Genomic DNA, 6,307 nt, shown 5'->3' with positions numbered 1-6,307 from the left:
ATATCGCAATTCTGCTTTTTTTTCCGTTCATTAGTGACACTCTGGCAAAGCACAATAGGAAAGGAGATTGTCTTGTTAAAACGACATATTATGTCATAAAAACTATATGATTTCCCGTTATAGAAAATATTTTATTACATGTGGGCGAGCTATAGGCGATTGTCCGCGCTGCCTTCGCCACAGTCCTGACATAAAGGAGGATCTGCACGTTGCTGAAGTTATAGAAATACACTGTTTTAAGTATTTTAATGTAATGGTTTCAGTTGTAGCAGCATGTTTATTTGGATTAATCTGTCTACATCAACTGCACTCAGACCCAGAGGATATGACTAACAGCAAATCCAAATACTAACCGAAAGAAAAAAAAAGCGAAATGACAAACGATTTGATTGTATTATGATGATGATTATGAGGATTTCGTTCTGTTTTAAAATGGGAAAAACATAAGCCAGAATTTTCGTATTTTTTTTTTTTTTTTATCATTTTTCGTCTTTACACTCTGTACCATAATGCAGAATCTAATGTAGCCTACTGCTCTGCAAATTAGTCACAATAACGTTTCTTCATAATGGTTGGCCAATTTCTTGCAAATATACATCTCATATAAAGCACAACACTGCACTTCTCGAGTGGACGGATCACAGAGGAAATAAATATAAATGTCTTCTTTATTTTATGTACTTCCACAATAACAACACGACGTTATAAAATGCTTTTGTAAAAATAAATGGTGCGCTGTCGCAACGTCTATAGACAGCTTGAAAGGTCTACTTCAATAAAACAATAGAAAACAAATTGATTTAATTCGTATAAATCAAACAAGAGGTAGTGTACAGACTTTCTTGTGTGAGTTCATTATCTGTAACCCTGTACCATTGTGCTTACACCCAGAGCCAGCGCAGCCTATTTCCACAGTGTAAAGCCTGGAATTTAACCCAGAATAACAACCCGATGCCGCCGCTTGATTCAGCTAAAGATTTAATGTAATTATGACGGGGCGATAAATGTTTATCTTTGTTGGAACTATCTTTGACTACGCCACTTCAATTTATTCAGGGTAGGAGATCCCAAAGTCACAATTAAGGGGGTCCCACACGGCTATCCAAATAAATGAATGTACTCCAGGCAGAATTACTATAGTTGATGTGTTTAGTCTCCACAATATCTACTAATGCAAAAAGGTGAATGTATTTTTCATGCAAGAGCATGAATACAAGCAAGAAAATTGCAGGTCAATTTACAGGTACAATATTAGTTTTTGTTTTTTGTTTTTTAATCTTTTAAAACAGTTTGTGGACTGTAATGTGTTATTTTGTGGAAGATACTGACTTATTTTAGATTTTATTATACTGTGGCAAATCCTAACAATGCTAATGATCTCTGTGCACATCACTGCACACTGAATGAGGAATGGCTTTTACAGATATGTCTCTACTAAAATCTGAAATGTTCCAACACTTGGAGGATATTTACTATTAATATTTGCAACATTATGTGTAAGTAAAGTTTAGTATTTATGATTCTTACTGAAACCACCGTCAGAGCTCAGATAAGGAGTTCAGATCAAACCAGCAGATAAACCAACAACCAGAAAACTTTTTAAAAAGAGAGAAGCAAAGAAACATCAGGACACACTGACTGAACAAGAGAAGAAGTCAACCAAGATCAGAACCGTTCTTATGTCATGAGCACAGCGCTGTAGAAATCTCCTGAATATATCTAGGTAAGACACAGCTGAAGTCATTAAATGTGAACCGACATCTAATACAGACTAAAATGCATGAATGTTTTTAGCCTGATGATTCTGAGTTGTAAAATTAGCTGATTTACGAGCTTTGTATCTTCTGAAAGTGGCACAGCATTTTTTTTTAGCACAGATGGTAATTTTACCCTTATTTATTCACTTACACATTCAGCTGGATATCGCAAAACAGGTCAAACAGAGACTAGAATATGGAGGCTTACCCATTTAAGCTTCGAGCCAACCTACTTGAGGTGAAGGTCAGATTGTCCATCTTCATCATCATTGGTGCGTGTGCAGGTCTACCAGCTCTTGTTTGGTCTGTCAGTGATCTAATTCATCACAGAAAGAATGGACACCGTATTTCAGTCTTCATCCTCCTCCTCCTCCTCACTGACTTTATTGAGCTTCTCTTGAGTCCCTACATACTGATAAAACTACTCTTAGGTGAGATGGGGTCTTTGGATTGGACATCTCAAGTTTTTAGGTCTTTATGGTGGTCGTTAAGACTCAATGGACTCATCCTAAACCAGCTGGTGGCGCTAGAGGGAATTCTCTCAGTGAACTATCCACTGTATACTGCTTGTGTTTTCTCTTCAGCATGTTTTAGAATTTTTAACATACTTGTGTTTCTCTGTGTCTTTATTGGTAATATTATTTTGGATCCTGTGTATCATGTATTTATTGCTGTAATTGTGTTGATTATGTCAGGGATCACGTGGATCTCTCTCATTTGTGGAGCTTTATGTTCTTCTGATCGTCACTCTCACACATCCAGGACATCAGATCATCATATTGTGGTTGTTTTCATATTCAATCTGCTGGTGCTTTATCTGCCATACATTTTACTCGGACTATTTTTATACTTTGTTAATTTGTTGCTACATCTTCCTTTTTTGGGAATTCCTTCATTCTTGATGAGTATGAGACTGATTTCAGATCCTCTCCTGTGTGTGCTGGTCTGCAGGCAGAATGTTAGATTTCAAACATCACAAAACCCTGAAAGAGCCTAGTTTAGTCACTTCAGAAATGGAAATCTAAAATGTTCACATAAAATATAACAATGTAAATGTTTCAAATTTACTCGTATTGCTTCTGTTTACATGTTTATGGTTTACAGTGTATATTCTCTGTCAGTGTATTACAGTGTTTCTCAACCCTGGTCCTGGGCGCTCCCCAACACTGCACATTTTGTGTGTCTCCCTTATCAAGCACACCTGGTTGCACTCATCAGCTCATTAGAAAACATCTCCAGGACCTGATATGGGTGTGTCTGATGACTAATACATACAAAACATTGAGAAACACTGGTGTATTATGTTATCATAAGTATCTCACATTCATACTCATGCTGTTCTAATGATCTTTGCATGCATAACTTACTGCTAAATCACAATAATATTGTCATCCAGCTCAGAAAGAATTAGTTATGTATATAATAGAAAGTCAATAATCATGATGTGCAGTGGCATATTCATATTGAAATAAATTATTGTGATTAATCTTTGGTTTGGCAAATTAAATATTTATTTAAAAAAGTATATTGTTAAAGTGGTTACATTTATCTTTTTAACATCAATTCCAGGAGGCAATTATTGGTACTTAATAATAAAACTAATTGTTTCTGGCTCTGGACATCACTGCACACGCAAAAGGTATGAGAAAACAACAGTGTTTTATATTTATAATTGCCTGAAGCAGATAATGCAAGATTAAAGGGGTCCTATTATGCTCTTTTGCAAAGTCTTTCTTTTCTTTCTTTTTTATGTTTTATCAGTGTTTTTGAACTGTAATGTGTTTATTTGTGCAAGTGGTCATATAATTATGGATCTTGTGTGCACATAAGAGCATTGTGACTTTGTTTTGTTTAAATTCCAAACTTTTATCTTAATTACAAACTTGTTTGCAATACTGGGCAATTCAATACTGTCATCTTGGCAACTTTTTATGTAACTTCATTAAAAAAATCATGTTGGTAAAAAAAGCTACCTCAAATATAACTTGCACATTCAAAAACTAAAATAGTTAATGTTTGAATTAATTTGTTTGAATTCATTCCTAGGGTTAGCAAAGAGCAGGAAAAAATATCAGATGTCATTTTGAAGCAAAGGTTTGTAGAATTTGTGTTCAGTAGCGTGTGCACCTTCTACACGTGTTCTGGGGACTTCCACTGACCTCTCCTTATGAAAAAAGAAGCTGATTCAAGTGTGCTATTAGTATACTTCTTTTAAATTAAAAAACAGGAAAGTATACTTTCAGTCCACTTTGTATGTACTTCTCAGAAATGTGCTTTATATACTTCTCAGAAATATACAGTACTTAAAATTACATTTTAGTATACTTGACTTATACTTAGAAAAAATCTCAATATATTTGAGCTATACTTGTTCTCTGAGAATCCGTTATACTCTAGGGGTGCTATTTTACATCTTCTGTACAGCATTTCCAAGTGAAGAAGAAACCGAAACAACAGATGCTTTCACATGTAATCTAACACAATCGTCAGACATAAAAAAGCATCAAAGCCATAGATACGTAAAACATTATGAAATAAAATGTTGACCCACAAAGAGGTAATAATGACTGTCAAGCTTTGGGGTGTTAATAAACTCCATCTATGTTTTGATTATCATGAATAATCTTTTTCTTAAGCTTTTAGTTCAAAATGTTGTTTAATTATTTATTTATTTTATTTATGAGTTTCATACCCACATTCAAGTGTTTATAAAAAAGAATGCATGAAGCTAGAATAACATTTTGTTTACAAACAGATACCCTGTTCTTTCCTTTGATGTTTTGTATGTTCAGATATTCATAAGACAAAATATGTAATGAATACCTAAATAGGGACATAGCAGTATATTTAAAGTACGATGTAAAGTTCACTTAAAGGAAACTTACAGGTATACCTTCAGTATAAAACTACTAAACTAGTAGTTTACTGCGACTATACTTCAAAGTGTACTAAAAATGCATAAAAAAAGCATTTAATTAGTCAAACTTATCAGTATACCTATAAGTTCACTTTTAGTAGACTTGCAGTAAAAACTAGAAACATAGATGTAAACTAGTTGTGTACTCATAGTTTACTACTGTTATACTTAGTTTTAAATACTAGAAAGTGGGCCAAACATTTTTTTGGGCCATTAATTCCCAAGGAATATTGAAATAGTACCCTTAAAAGTATACTACTAGTACACTGATATTTGTATACTTACAGATAGCTTACACACAACCTATGTTTAGTGGAAGAAACGATACTTGCATTCGACCGAGAGTCTCGTGGAGCCTCTGAAGAAGTCCTGGATGGTTCCATTTGATGGCCGAAGTTGCAATTTGTTGAAACTCCGAGGTTGTTCTGGACTCTGTTGTGGTTGAGAGAGTCCTCTCTCCCGAGTGAGTGGTTCTGAGGAACCGCAGACCGCACTTCAGAGATGGGGATCCAGAGATGGCCATGAGTGAAGAGAGAGAGATGTCAGATTGTGTACATTTAGATAAGTTCCATAGTCGAGTGAAATGACCTCCAGTGGGAGTAGTCTGTGTGGAGAGTCCACACAGCTCCATATGTTGAGGCCCCCCTCTGGGCCTTGGGCCCGGGCATGGTACAGGGCCTCTACAGCGCCCCCTGGAACACAGTCAGAAAACTTGATGTACATGGATTGAGAGAAAGACGTGCTGCGCTGTCTTTCTCCGTGAGATTGATGCTGTTTGCTTTGAACAGATTACATATTAGATCGCTGGTTTCTCCCTGCACTTGCTATTAAGAAAAATAAAGTAAAATGGGATGCGTAGATTCACGCGATTTATGTGTAGTTTGCTCGGGAGCGGAGTACTCACAGCCCGCTTTTGAGGGGGCAGGCTGTGTCCATTCATAAATGTGTTCCATTCATAAATGTGTCCATTCAAAAAATAATGTCAAAAACACATGCACATATGTGAAGTATCTTGAATGTTTAGCTCTGCTCCCATAGTCATTTAATTCGGAATTAAATGCATTTTAAATCAAGCTGCTGGCCACATTAAGCAGTATAAGAGCTCCTGGAGGTAGTTAATCTTAAAAAAAAGAGAAAACAGTATATATATACTAAATCATGAGCCGCAGAGAAGCATGTTAGACAATGCTTTCTACAGACTACACCACCACCTCCAAGATGGGTTCTTCATGATCTTCACACTGAGGTCCTTGCCCTCCAAGCCGCGGTGCATAATTTCAGCGCTGGTGGGTGAAGGGTACACGGCTGCGGGTCAGGCTGGAGTGTGCTTGCACACCATATCGGTGATACAGGCGTACGAGACGGACTTGGTCTAAGAGCTAGACGAAGATGAGGAAGCTGATGTATTAAAAAAGAATTGCGTAAAAAACGGTTCCTTCCCCGCCGTGCCATTGTCTCTGGGGCTGCTGGGCATGAGCAGCCCCACCCGTGTACCAGCTCCCCTATCGGGAGGCTCTGAAACAGAGCATCGCCTCTCGCACTCCCCTGTTCAGGGACCAGGTCGGCAGCGCTCTATGGGACTTCTGAGACGGAGTCAAAGAAGTCCTCAACCAAGTGGTCCTTACAGGTGTAC

The sequence above is a fragment of the Garra rufa genome, chromosome 3, assembly GCF_049309525.1.
Source record: "Garra rufa chromosome 3, GarRuf1.0, whole genome shotgun sequence".
NCBI lineage: Eukaryota > Metazoa > Chordata > Actinopteri > Cypriniformes > Cyprinidae > Garra > Garra rufa.
Note: the sequence above shows the minus strand (reverse complement) of the source record.